Source organism: Mytilus californianus, unplaced genomic scaffold (genome assembly GCF_021869535.1).
Source record: "Mytilus californianus isolate M0D057914Y unplaced genomic scaffold, xbMytCali1.0.p SCAF_3, whole genome shotgun sequence".
NCBI classification, from domain to species: Eukaryota; Metazoa; Mollusca; class Bivalvia; order Mytilida; family Mytilidae; genus Mytilus; species Mytilus californianus.
This window is the reverse complement of record NW_026262679.1, coordinates 27121787-27136720: the sequence shown is the minus strand read 5'-3', so window position 1 is coordinate 27136720 and position 14934 is coordinate 27121787. Positions and strand designations below refer to the sequence as shown.

At 33.0% G+C, this 14934-nt stretch overlaps 2 long non-coding RNA genes across 5 annotated transcripts in view; both read left to right on the top strand.

Moving 5' to 3' along the window:
* The window catches only part of LOC127734269 (uncharacterized), a 50144-nt gene extending 46187 nt beyond the window's left edge, over positions 1 to 3957 (top strand). The window contains exons 1-3 of one of the 2 annotated variants that reach the window (XR_007997499.1): positions 917 to 1018; positions 2312 to 2420; positions 3799 to 3957. This is a non-coding gene — a long non-coding RNA (uncharacterized LOC127734269). Of the gene's footprint in view, positions 1 to 916; positions 1019 to 2311; positions 2421 to 3798 lie in introns of those variants that run through there. The other variant, XR_007997500.1, reaches the window with a different exon arrangement.
* A 6663-nt stretch (positions 3958 to 10620) lies between these two features.
* LOC127734264 (uncharacterized) lies at positions 10621 to 12965 on the top strand. Of its 3 annotated transcripts, none has more exons than XR_007997494.1 (4): positions 10621 to 10852; positions 11754 to 11778; positions 11971 to 12353; positions 12544 to 12965. It is a non-coding gene; the product is annotated as an uncharacterized LOC127734264 (long non-coding RNA). The 3 variants fall into 3 exon arrangements; XR_007997492.1 differs by lacking the exon at positions 11754 to 11778 and adding an exon at positions 11438 to 11462; XR_007997493.1 differs by lacking the exon at positions 11754 to 11778 and adding an exon at positions 11038 to 11062.
* The last annotated feature ends 1969 nt before the right edge of the window (positions 12966 to 14934 follow it).

Sequence of the window (14934 nt, the reverse complement as noted above, 5' to 3'; positions counted from 1 at the left end):
CAAATACGTTGTTACATACACGAGCAGATCGAACAAGTTGAGATATATAAACACCATAAGATGGTGACAAGGGAACGTCACCATCTAAAAATGGATAATTAACAATAGGAAATGAAAAATCATCTCTTTTATCATAAATTTTGGTATTAAGCTTCCCGTTAAAGATATAGATATCAAGATCCAGGAAAGGGCAGTGTTCATTGTTAGTATTAGCTTTATTTAAAGTCAGTTCGGCAGGATAAATCTCTTTAGTGTACATACTGAAGTCGTCATTATTGAGAGCCAATATATCATCTAAATATCTAAAAGTGTTATTAAATTTTTGAATCAGATGTTGTTTCGATGGGTCTTTGCTGATTTTAGTCATAAATTGTAACTCATAACAATACAGAAACAGGTCCGCAATAAGTGGTGCACAGTTAGTTCCCATGGGAATTCCGATAACTTTAAGATATACGGAATCTCCATATCAAACAAAAATGTTATCTAGTAAAAATTCAAGGACAGTTATAGTATCGATGCAGGTCCAATTGACATAGTTCTTTTGTTTGTTGTTACTAAAAAATGACTTAAAAGAGTTCGAACATATATATTCAGGGGTCAATATTACAATCTTCAAAATCATCAATCATTTTTATTGCTTACTGTGTACACAATATGAATCCAGATTTAGAGTATAAACACGTACAAAGGCCCGTATCCTTGTTTTATATAGAACATTAAATTTTACATTATAATTGAAACATTGCATAATAAACAAACAAGTTGTTTTTCGTCGTATATTTAATAATTTTATAATCTAAACATCTCATTCATCAAATATAAATATACAACACATGCATTTTTATTTAACATGCTACTAAGGAAAAAGCCTCTAGAAAAATCAAACTTGAAGTCTATAGCCTACATAGGCGCAGTAATCTGAAACAGTAGACAATAGTCCGTTTTCTTGAAAGTCAACAGACCATTCTGCAAAGACCAAGTAATCTAAGGGAAAATATTGAATTCCGTTTACACTGTAAGTATTCTCTAAATTGCTACGGTATTTTAGTAAAATTCTATTTTATTTGCTTTTTAGCTTTTATTGTATTTGTTTCCTATGCTTAGTTTCGCGTCTCCCTCAATGATGTCGTTTTCCTAAACCACGTGTTGTACGCACTAGAATCGATAGCATACGTTTATATTTGAACATATGCCACCGGGTCGCTACTGGTGGACTGTTAGCCTTTGAGCGTACCATCTGCCAAGTAACAAGTACCACAGTGCTACAATATTTGAGACGTTTGTTGCTGTCTAAATGCTATTATCTAATTGTACGAACACTGTGGTTGCAACTCCATGAGGCAAAGTAAAAATTTGGCTGCTTATGTCCTTTAGGTCTGCTGCTCATTAACGTACGTATTACGTATTTGGTTTTCCAAAACATATTGGACTCGGGCCTACTTGCCGAGTTGGTGTTGGTTGTTCAAGACACTATTGTGTACACAGTATCCAATATATCAAGTACAACGATATTGTTCAATTATGGAGAGGTCAGAGAAAAATGGCAAATATGCAAAACAACTTTTACAGATTGAAATACATGTACATTGAACAAATTTTTATGAATTATTAATTTTCGAAAAGTTTCGACGGAAGCTAATCTTTAAAGCTCGTTATGGATCAATTTCCTGTCAATAAAGATTCAAAATAGTGACCATTCGACAGCAACACTATGCAAGTCATCGCCAATTATTTATATAAAAAAAAAAATTCAGAACATATGGTTAGGATATGAACATTGATTTTTTGAAAGACACATTGAAGTACATTTGGTATAATTCCTTATTTTTACGTCAGTTAATTTAAAGTTTGGTCAATTTGTTCGTAAAATTGACACTTGAATATCTAATTTAGGGTCAATTATGAAGAATGAATTACTTAATGAAATAATTATGACTGCGATAATTTGTGAGACCGAATTACGATGACCGACTTCATAATGGAGACCTTATATCCTTTCTTTGTAAAATCATTAGAATATAACTCCGGCTCACAAGTTTGAGTGGGATCAAATTTTGACCTATGTACTTTTGGAGCAAACCAGCTGTGATAGCGGCAATCGAGAAATTTACATTGTGTTTGTAAATCACATTACATAAAGTTAAAACTGATTGATAAATAGATTAGGTATTGACAATTCACTTGGAAACTCAACATATACCCCCATGACACTTACAAAGAGGGAAATCCTGAATAATCATAGGTTTGTTCTGTGTTCCTTTGGAATTTTTGTCATTCCATTAATTGCCTTTTTTCTATTTTGTTGTAGAAAATATAAACTATGAGAAACTTCGTATTCATTTCCATTTTGTTGTTGTCGGTCTCTTGTGCAGGGTTTGTACCAAAGTTTGAACCTGCAGACTATTTCTATGATCAAAGTAAGTATAATTTTTGTTAACGTAGCTCAGCTATAAAAAGTATACAGAAGTCACTCACATAACCTGTCTGATAATTGTCAATTGTTACTTTATTCTTATACGATCAATGTTTGCTTTACTCTATACAGTTACTGCTTTAATTTACTGTATATATGATATTGACACAGATGGACGATTTTAAACTAAAATTCTATATAACAAATGTGAAGATTTCAACTTTCCAAAAAGTGAAATAACAAAAATACCAAACTTCAAGGAAAATTCAAATCGGAAAGTCCCTTATCAAATGGCAAAATCAAAAGCTCAAACACATCAAACGAATGGAAAAAAACTGTCATATTGACATTTCCTTATTTATGTAGAAAATGGTGGATTAAACCTGGTTTTATAGCTAGCCGAACCTCTCACTTGTATCATGACAGTTGCATGAAATTCCATTATATTGAAAAAATGTGTGAACAAAACAAACAGACATAATAGGTAAAAATATCAAAAATAGGGGTACAGCAGTCAACATTGTGGTATAATCTTAATCACTATAAAAACCAACAAATATGTCAACAAAGAAAAACAAAATGGCATATAGACAAAGCACATAAGCAAAAATGAAAGACAAGAATACAAAAAATGACCACAGCACAACAACACAATGGTGGGATGCATAAGTACCGAGCCACGCCAAAAGGATATTATCAAAAATGGACTAAACAGTAAATGTACATGACTTACGAATACAATTTCCGACAGTCGTTACCTTAAAGTGTGCGGAGTTCATATTTGGTGACAAGGGTTACTCATGTAAGTTTTAAAATACGTATAAAATTGAAAGATGTGGTATGACTGCGAATGAGACAACTTTCCACTTGACTCAATTGTATATGTATGAGTTCCAATTATCGTAGAAACAATTCTGTCCAGCCTCTTTTCTTCCATTGTGACATTACCGAATGTGATTTATCGCTGAAGTTTTACTTGCCATGAGCAACACAACGAGTGCCACTTGTGGAGCAGAAAATGAGTTCATTCCCTGATTTAATTTTGATCTTGTTGCTCAAACGATTCATGTGTACCTCTCCCTCTTTGTATTCGTTCTAGTTGTATGCCTTTACTTAAGAAGTTCTTTGTTCACCATGCAGCGATTGATTGAGCGCAGCGAGAGAAGTAGCACATGCTCAACTTTGTACTATTGATTATAGTGCGTGTTTGTGGTTTGTTGTTTTTACTTGTTTTAATGTAGGTCAGGTTTCTTATGGAAATTTCTATTTTTTAATATGTACTTCTAATGATTCATACTGTTCCTCTTATTACTTTTCTAATATACATATATTATGATTATCACATAATTAAAGGTCAATTTAGTCTTCTTCATTATTTTCAGGAGACTTGTATTATAGAAGAATGCCTCATTTGTTCAACTTCAGATACAGACCACGTGCATCTCAGAATACAAGTAGTTCGACATTAACAAGACTTTACTATGATGGTTAATAATTAAAATTAATCTGAATGTGAATAAAATGAAAATGTTCTCAGTCTACAGCAAGTTGTAATGGATCTTTAGGAACGAAATATTTATGCAAAATACATAAATACAGCAAAATTTGGACAACTTTCAAAATAGCAAAAATTGTAACGCACATTCAAAAAATAAATTTGGTCGTGGATTACTTAGAAAGAAAATAGATAAACTATATGAACTCTATCATTACGGAAGCGTATTAGTGACATATAACAGTTACTATTTAACGTTGTTTTTTTCAAAGTACAAATTTTGATTTAGAACATCTTAAAATTTCGACTTTTAAATGTAACTCAAAACTTCGACTCTTTTAAACTCGAAAGATACACTCAATTAAATGTGCAAATTGTTTATTAAGTTTTGAATCTTTATTTGAGTTTTGATTATCACTATGATAACTGTAAAACAATTGTTATTGCAAAATTGTAAGATTTGAAAGAATACTCTTTCCAAATAAATCAGACAAAATAATTATCAGAAAAAATATTCTCGCAGTGTTTTACCAAGCGTAGTGTAAAACATCTATGATATGCCATTTAAAAGAAAACAATGCTCGACAACAAATAATTCAAACACAAACACAAACTAGGCCTCTGAACACAAACAATGTACAAAAAAGTGACTCATTTTGCCTCTGTCATTTAAAAAATGTATAATTTACTCGAATACGAATATGAATACTTCATTAAATCCAATTAAAGGGCCTGTTTCCGATCATATACATATATATAGTATTAACTATACAGTAATTTTTTTTTAAAGATATGTTACATTGAAAATAAATGAATAAATTACTATCCTCTATCCAAGATGGTGTTTAAAAATAGATAAATAGAATATTAACCCTTTGTTATAAATAAAACATAAAATAAATCACTACGTCATGTATATTTAGTCACTGGAAGGCAAATTTTTTCTTATTTCAAAACAAGTACTAATAAATCTTGACACTGATGTATTATTATTTTCAGACTCACTGGACATCAACCAAATAAATTGATCGTACTTTGAAATATATAGGGAGTTCTTTACATTGAATACATGCTTCCTTAAGAATATTATTCCTTTCCTTTTCATATGCAGTGCATTCCATTAAAGAATGAAACTCGTCTTCAACCTGCATATTTTTACACTGCCCACAAAATCGTTTATCTTTGTCGATTCTTTGAAAAGTGATTGCAAAATGAGACCGATAGTAGATTATAGGTAAAAATTTGTCGCAAAATGACGGTTGTTTGTTCTGAAGTATGATTTTACTTAATTGCCTCTACGATCTAATACCAGGGTCCTCGCTCGTAAAACTTTACTCAGTACTCAGAGTACAAAATGTGTGCTCGAAACTCCAAATCCAGTATTTTGATTGGTAATTTTTTTGAGTCTGAGTACGATAATCGTGCTCGAAATTTTCATGACCGCAAGGCAAGATATTTTACAATTCGAACGCATTACTTATTTTTTCACGATCCTTTGTTCCGATATTCCGAATGACGACATATATACAAGAGACAAATGTTTAAAGTACTGTTTGTTCAATTATATATATATATATATTTTAAATAAGTGTATTTTTGATTAGTTGTTACTAAACATGCATTGGCTTTGAACTAGCTTGCAGTACGTAATTCATGCTGTTAAATATTTTGGGCCTTTTATAGCTTGCTATGCGGTATGGGTTTTGCTTATTTTTTACCTAAGTTGCTAACTTTTACCTCATTTGGTCTCTGGTTTAAAGTTGTCTCATTAACGATCATACCTCATCTTCTTATTTCTATATAAGCAACCATTATAACCAGTTGATTTGTAAGGTCTTCGATTCTTTTTGGGCAGTCATATTGGATTTGCAAAAAAATCTGTTAAGGTTTGTGTTTTTGTTTCCAATTCTTTATATAAACATGTGTTTGTTGCAAACCTTGAATTTTCTGTGCATAACAAGTGTCCCGTGATAGTTAAACAAAAGACCAAGATATGTATAATAGTCTATTATTTCTAAAGATCAAAATACAAATGCATGCTTGCTTCATTTTCCTAAAAAATCACTTTGTTTTACCAGTATTCATCTTAAGGTTCCACATGTTGCAATGAATTTAAAAAAGTATCATTAATTGCAATAGACAGCTAACTTTATAACCACTAATTACAGTTCTTTATAACCACTAATTACAGTTCTTAATAACCACTAATTACAGTTCTTAATAACCACTAATTACAGTTCTTTATAACCACTAATTACAGTTCTTTTAATTACGTAGAAAAGTGATGCTTTGAAAAATACCTCGAAGGAAATGAAGAGAACTTTTTATAGATATAAGAAGATGTGGTATGAGTGCCAATGAGACAACTCTCCATTCAAGTCAAAATTTATAAAAGTAAACCATTATAGGTCACAGTACGGTCTTCAACACGGAGCATTGGCTCACACCGAACAGTAAGCTATAAAGGGCCCCAAAAAATAACTAGTGTAAAACCATTCAAACGGGAAAACCAACGGTCTAATCTATATAAAAAACGAGAAACGAGAAACACGAGAACATCAGATTCCTGACTTAGGACAGGTGCAAACAAATGCAGCGGGTTTAAACGTTTTAATGGTACCAAACCTTCACCCTTTTTCTGAAACAATAGTGTATCATCACAACATAGAAAAACACACTATAAAATATCAACTGAAATAGCTTAACTCAATCAAAGGACATATTAACACCATTGAACATACACTGAACAAATAAATTTGACCTATGACACAATGTAAATACAATATAAATAAACTAAGTGAAGAATAATAAAAGTAACATGTTATATCGGTAAGAAATGTTAAACAATAAAAGAAAAACAATATGCTCGAACAAAAATACCATCCATTTGCAATAACTTTAAACACAAGTAAATGAAAATAATTTTGTTGTTAGGTATACGTGTACAGTACCAATAGAGAAAGGAAATATTATTACAAAATAAATAATTTTGAATACAAAATAAATAAACTAAGGGAAGAATAATAAAAGTAACATGTTATATCGGTATGAAATGTTAAACAATTAAAGAAAAACAATATGCTCGAACAATAATACCATCCATTTGCAATAACTTTAAACACAGGTAAATGAAAATAATTTTGTTGTTAGGTATACGTGTACAGTACCAATAGAGAAAGGAAATATTTTTACAAAATAAATAATTTTGATGTTCATACATATTCTGGGTCTGAAGCACTAAATCAGTACTTTGATTGAAGGTCTTTGTTTCCTTTTCTTTACGTAAACCTGTGTCATGTTTAGTGTTCAACGACAATTTTACTGCTTTTCGTTGAGTATTTTCTCCTACACTGCGTTAAAAAATACCATTCAACTCGTTTTTTTCCTACAAATTAAAAGATAATTTCTCGTTCTGCTGGAACATTACGAGATTTTGCTGTCAGTAACTGATTGTCCTGTAGATAAAAACTCGTCGTTACACGAAAAGCATAAGTTCACGTAATAATCTGTAAAGGATAATTAATTAAAAATATTACAGTCATTCATTAAATTTGTAAAAAAAAAATAGGTTTCGTGGTTTTTCTTACTTTCACCTTGTTAGAAAAACCCCCATGAAAGATTTATTCTCTTCCTTATTGTTAATTCTGTTTAGGCCTGACCTTCATGCTTACAGATTTTAAGGAATAATAATAACCGCGCCACTGTGCCCAATTTATCCCTTCTCCTTTCGCTGTGTTGTTGTACTGTCCATTGATATTCATATTGTGACAAGCGTTGTACCAGAACCCCCCACTGCCAAATCGATCGACACATGCTGTAGGCCAGTTATCATAATCAATCAAACCAGCAGAAAACAACATACCATCATGTGTACGTGCTGCGTCTCCTGCATTACCAATATAACCACTTATATTTAACTGATACTTGTGATCCCGTCTGCCAATGCAAAATAACTATAAACAGCATAACGTACCGTCTAGTGAAACATTATATACACCGTTTCCTTTGGAGTAACACCTGTAGATATCATAACAGTTACGGCTGTTAGTTCTCTTGTCTAGTTTAAAATAGGTGGACGAAGAATCGGCGGTTCCGTCATTGCCTGTGAAATGTTTGTCATGGCAAAAACAATTTGTTTTTTGTAATGACGCACTCAACCAAATTTCATCCCGATCCATACAGTATGTTATGCAGTCTGTATAAAAACTGTCATCCTTGGACGAAACGACATTGTCTTTAAATAGTTTTCCTGGAATTATCTCTATGCAATTAAACTGATTTAATTCTCCAGAAATGCACGACAGCAATAATAGAACAATCGGTAATAAAAACATGATTTTGTGTCATGGATGGATACCCTATATCCTTTGTTTTTCTATCATGGTTTCAATTTCAAAGAAATAAACTGCAGTTTTAATTGCAATAAAAATTATATATCAATACTGAGACTTCCATGAGTTGTCAGTTTAAGACTTGACTCAAGCTAGCGAACAATTGTAGCGAACAATTAGCCAGCGAACAATTAGGAGGTATAACTAAAAACCACAATTTCACATAAGACAATCACGTTTTTTTCGAGCTAGCGAACAATTACAGAGACCTAGCGGGCAATTATGAGAATATTCAAAATATTAAACAAAAACGAATAAAAAAAATTAAAACAAAAGGGATACCATAAAGATTTTGACCAATTTATAGAGATTTTGACAGTCAACGACTGTAAAGGTAACATAGAGGAGATATTATCGTATCTAATAAGACAAACTCCAGAATAGTTTATGTTTAAAAATCTGAAGTTAAGTTTAAAAAACTGAAATTGTAAAAACGAAAAGGGAGGAGGGGGCATACATAAAGTTGATTTTTGACCCATTTATAGAGATTGTGACGGTACACGACTGCATAGGTGATGCAGCTGTGTATCTATTAAGACAAACTCCAGGATGGTTTATGTTAAAAAATCTGAAGTTAGGTTGAAAAAATTGTAATTAAAAACGAAAAGGGGGATACCTTAAGTTGATTGTTGACCCATTTATAGAGATTGTGACGGGCAACGACTGCCTATAGGTGATGTAGAGGAGACATTGGCGCAACGTTTAGGAAAATTTCCAGAGTGGTTTATGTTCGAAAATCTGAAGTTACGGTTAAAAAACTGAAATTGTGAAATTGACAAAATGAGATTAGGGGGGTAGGCCAATTTAAGTTAATTTTGGACCAATTTGAAGAGATTGTAACAGGCAACGACTATATAGGTGTTGTAGAGGGGACATTGGCCCATCGTGTAAGAATATCTCAAGAGTGGTTTATGTTCGAAAATCTGAAGTTACGGTTAAAAAACTGAAAATTTTATTGTGAAATTGACAAAATGAGATTAGGGGGGTAGGGCACTAAAAGAAAAAAATTGGACTATTTTAAAGAGATTGTGACGGGTAACGACTATATAGGTGTTGTAGAGGAGACATTGGCGCATCGTTTAGGAAAATCTCCAGAGTGGTTTATGTTCGAAAATCTGAAGTTACGGTTAAAAAACTGAAAATTTTATTGTGAAATTGACAAAATGAGATTAGGGGGGTAGGGCACTAAAAGAAAAAATTTGGACTAATTTAATGAGATTGTGACGGGCAACGACTATATAGGTGTTGTAGAGGAGACATTGGCGCATCGTTTAGAAAAATCTCCAGAGTGGTTTATGTTCGAAAATCTGAAGTTACGGTTAAAAAACTGAAAATTTTATTGTGAAATTGACAAAATGAGATTAGGGGGGTAGGGCATTAAAAGAAAAAAAATGGACTATTTTAAAAAGATTGTGACGGGCAACGACTATACAGGTGTTGTAAAGAAGACATTGGCGCATCGTTTAAGAAAATCTCTAGAGTGGTTTATGTTCGAAAATCTGAAGTTATGGTTAAAAAACTGAAATTGTGAAATTGACAAAATGAGATTAGGGGGGTAGGCCAATTTAAGTTAATTTTGGACCTTTTTAGAGACTGTGACGGGCAACGACTATATAGGTGTTGTAGAGAAGACATTGGCGAATCGTTTAAGAAAATCTCTAGAGTGGTTTATGTTCGAAAATCTGAAGTTACGGTTAAAAAACTGAAACTTTTATTGTGAAATTGACAAAATGAGATTAGGGGGGTTAGGGCAATTTAAGTTAATTTTGGACCAATTTCAAGAGATTGTGACGGGCAACGACTATATAGGTGTTGTAGAGGAGACAATGGCGCATCGTTTAAGAAAATCTCCAGAGTGGTTTATGTTCGAAAATCTGAAGTTACGGTTAAAAAACTGAAAATTTTATTGTGAAATTGACAAAATGAGATTAGGGGGGAGGTAAGGCATTAAAAGAAAAATTTGGACCATTTTAAAGAGATTGTGACGGGCAACGACTATATAGGTGTTGTAGAGGAGACATTGGCGCATCGTTTAAGAAAATCTTCAGAGTGGTTTTTGTTCGAAAATCTGAAGTTATGGTTAAAAAACTGAAATTGTGAAATTGACAAAATGAGATTAAGGGGGTAGGCCAATTTAAGTTAATTTCGGACCAACTTCAAGAGATTGTGACGGGTAACGACTATAAAGGTGTTGTAGAGGAGACATTGGCGCATCGTTTAGGAAAATTTCCAGAGTGGTTTATGTTCGAAAATCTGAAGTTACGGTTAAAAAACTGAAAATTTTATTGTGAAATTGACAAAATGAGATTAGGGGGGTTGGGTAGGGCAATTTAAGTTAATTTTGGGCCAATTTCAAGAGATTGTGACGGGCAACGACTATATAGGTGTTGTAGAGGAGACAATGGCGCATCGTTTAAGAAAATCTCCAGAGTGGTTTATGTTCGAAAATTTGAAGTTACGGTTAAAAAACTGAAAATTTTATGGTGAAATTGACAAAATGAGATTACGGGGGTAGGGCACTAAAAGAAAAATTTGGACTATTTTAAAGAGGTTGTGACGGGCAACGACTATATAAATGTTGCAGAGGGGACATTGGCGCATCGTGTAAGAAAATCTCCAGAGTGGTTTATGTTCGAAAATCTGAAGTTACAGTTAAAAAACTGAAATTGTGAAATTGACAAAATGAGATTAAGGGGGTAGGCAAATTTAAGTTAATTTTGTATCAATTTCAAGAGATTGTGACGGGCAACGACTATATAGGTGTTGTAGAAGAGACAATGGCGCATCGTTTAAGAAAACCTCCAGAGGTGTTTATGTTCGAAAATCTGAAGTTACGGTTAAAAAACTGAAACTTTTATTGTGAAATTGAGAAAATGAGATTAGGGGGGTAGGGAATTAAAAGAAAAAATTGGACTGTTTTAAAGAGATTGTGACGGGCAACGACTTTATAGGTGTTGTAGAGGGGACATTGGCGCATCGTGTAAGAAAATCTCCAGAGTGGTTTATGTTCGAAAATCTGAAGTTACGGTTAAAAAACTGAAAATTTTATTGTGAAAATGACAAAATGCGATTAGGGGGGGGGGGGGGGGGGGGGGGTTAGGGCAATTTAAGTTAATTTTGGACCAATTTCAAGAGATTGTGACGGGCAACGACTATATAGGTGTTGTAGACGAGACAATGGCGCATCGTTTAAGAAAATCTCCAGAGTGGTTTATGTTCGAAAATCTGAAGTTACGGTTAAAAAACTGAAAATTTTATTGTGAAATTGACAAAATGAGATTAGGGTGGGACGGGCAACAACTATATAGGTGTTGTAGAGGAGACATCGGCGCATCGTTTAGGAAAATCTCCAGAGTGGTTTATGTTCGAAAATCTGAAGTTACGGTTAAGAAACTGAAATTGTGAAATTGACAAAGGGCAATTTAAGTTAATTTTGGACCAATTTCAAGAGATTGTGACGGGCAACGACTATATAGGTGTTGTAGAGGAGACATTGGCGCATCGTTTAGAAAAATCTCCAGAGTGGTTTATGTTCGAAAATCTGAAGTTACGGTTAAAAAACTGAAAATTTTATTGTGAAATTGACAAAATGAGATTAGGGGGGTAGGGCACTAAAAGAAAAAAATTGGATTATTTTAAAGAGATTGTGACGGGTAACGACTATATAGGTGTTGTAGAGAAGACATTGGCGCATCGTTTAGGAAAATCTCCAGAGTGGTTTATGTTCGAAAATCTGAAGTTACGGTTAACAAACTGAAAATTTTATTGTGAAATTGACAAAATGAGATTAGGGGGGTAGGGCACTAAAAGAAAAAGTTTGGACTATTTTAATGAGATTGTGACGGGCAACGACTATATAGGTGTTGTAGAGGAGACATTGGCGCATCGTTTAGGAAAATCTCCAGAGTGGTTTATGTTCGAAAATCTGAAGTTACGGTTAAAAAACTGAAACTTTTAATGTGAAATTGACAAAATGAGATTAGGGGGGTAGGCCAATTTAAGTTAAATTTGGACCAATTTCAAGAGATTGTGACGGGCAACGACTATATAGGTGTTGTAGAGAAAACATTGGCGCATCGTTTAGAAAAATCTCCAGAGTGGTTTATGTTCCTAAATCTGAAGTTACGGTTAAAAAACTGAAACTTTTATTGTGAAATTGACAAAATGAGATTAGGGGGTAGGCCAATTTAAGTTAATTTTGGACCAATTTCAAGAGATTATGACGGGCAACGACTATATAGGTGTTGTAGAGGAGACATTGGCGCATCGTTTAAGAAAATCTCCAGAGTGGTTAATGTTCGAAAATCTGAAGTTACGGTTAAAAAACTGAAATTGTGAAATTGACAAAAACGGAAAAAATTGATGAAATTTTCGTTTCCGTTCTCTAACTTCAGTTTGCCTCAACCAAATGTTATGAAACTTAGACACAGTGCTTATTACCACAAAACGTACTCAACTGTATGTGGAAGTTGACTCATGCATATTTAAAATCTTGAAAAATAGACCAACACTCATCCTTAATGTTTAAAATTAATTATTTCCCAATTAATCAAAGTGACAATTTATATACCTTCAGACATTTATTGACATGTACAATATATTTCAGATCACTTGAAGTAGTATTGGCAGTAATTTTAAAGTGATCATTTGATTAAGCATTTGAAAGGGCTTGATAATGCTTTCTTTTTGCGTGAACCCCTGAGGGTTCACGCATATTTATTAGTTAGAAATATAGTCTATGGAGGAATATTCGGAAGCTAAAAATTATTGTTCATTCGGAACAACTATTCATCTTATCTGTATTAGCTTCCTGCAATTAAGAGCACCTCCATACGGTGTATCTAAGATATTTAAAACATGGCAATAAAGAATTTTCACAGATCGCTTATTCACTTATCTGATATATGATAATAAACAATCTATAGATCCTTTTCAAACATGTATATTTATTGTAAAGCTACATTTTATGCATTGCAAGGGTTTACTGACTTGAGCAAATTTGACAGTTGTACCCTTTGAAAAACAAGTGAAAGTTAAATGGTCAAGATTTAATTATAACGACCTATGGTATCAAACATCTGTTTGTAGATATTCACAGAGAGATATTTTAAAATAGTGCTGTGGTTTCTACATAATGAGTTATAGTGGGCTTCGGGATTTGATTTGTAACAATAAAATCATTATGCACACTTGTCATTTTGACAAATCAGATAAAAAAAAATTCAAATGAAAATAAAACAAGTAAAATAAAGACTGTTCGTTAATATACATGTTTACAACTTTTACTGATTCCGTTTTACAGTATTCTCTATCAATTAAGTTATCTTGCAAGTTAATTAAATGTTTATTTAATTCATTGATGTCACTATTATTTCAGTGACCGCTGCAGAAAGTCTTGACTCGTTCAAGAGACTACTGCATGCACATTAAATTTCAAGTCCCATGTTTTTATTTGCACCATGTATAAATGTTATGTACAGCACAAATTATTTCCTTTCTGTTAAAATTATTTTTGGACTTGTTAAGTATGCAAGCGCACACCAAACAGTGACAGGATAGTCAACCAAATGACGGTGGTCACTTAGTGGTAGAAGTAGAAATTTCTTATATTATTCACACACTGTAATGCTCTTAAATTTATGTGTGTTTTGGATGTGCACTAGTGATTGGTAAATATTGATACGTTTCTGTGTTTTTAATATATGTGACTTAACATTAAGAATTCCATCATTATGGAATCGTTCACTTTTGTACACTTCGGTATCTAAATAGAGGGTGCTAAAAGGGAGGGTCTGAACACGGAAACACGTGAAATAACAAATCGCAAAAACGATGCACGGAAAAAAAAAAACACTCTTGAAAAACGAAGCCAAGGAATAAAATCGTAAATATTAAGGAAAAAAGTACCAAAAGTTATTACTCAGCCGTTCTTGGAGATCATGCAGTCATTATAAATGGACATGGCGACCCTGCATGTGGTCACCTTTTAGCGTCCGTTAGTTGCATCCGATTTATCATAGTAATACAATAGGCTATTGATAAATATCTTGGGACCAGTTAATTAGTTTATAATTTAAAACAATATTTGGGCTGACTTTGAATTAGTCCCGGTTTACTTTTAATCAAATGCTGGACAAGCACGGGAAAATAAGAGTACCGACACGAAACACGGAAAATAATTAAGGGAAAACACGAAGCACGCACATCGAACCAAACACGAGAAAACGAGAAATAAAACGTCGAAACACGGAAACACGTGAAATAAAAAGGCCGAAAACGTTGCTCGAAAATAACCCTTTACCACCCTCTAAATAGGCCATACTAGATGTCGACACCTCATATTAGAACTTAAGTAGATGGTCAATTTCGTTTGCAAGGTTAAAGAAATCTTCAACTTGCTCTAATTTGCCTGTGAAGACCATAAAACTGTCATCCCTATTGACAGTGTAATTTGATGTTTTCTCTCCATTGGAACTTATCTAAGATTTTAATGAATAGGGCAGACAGATGCAGATCTGTGCATGTTGGTGACAATGGGTGCTCCTATAATGTGTTTAACAGTCCATTAAACTCAAATTCATTGTTTCTAAGAATTAATTTAACAAATGCAGTTAAATCTATTTTGTTTTGAA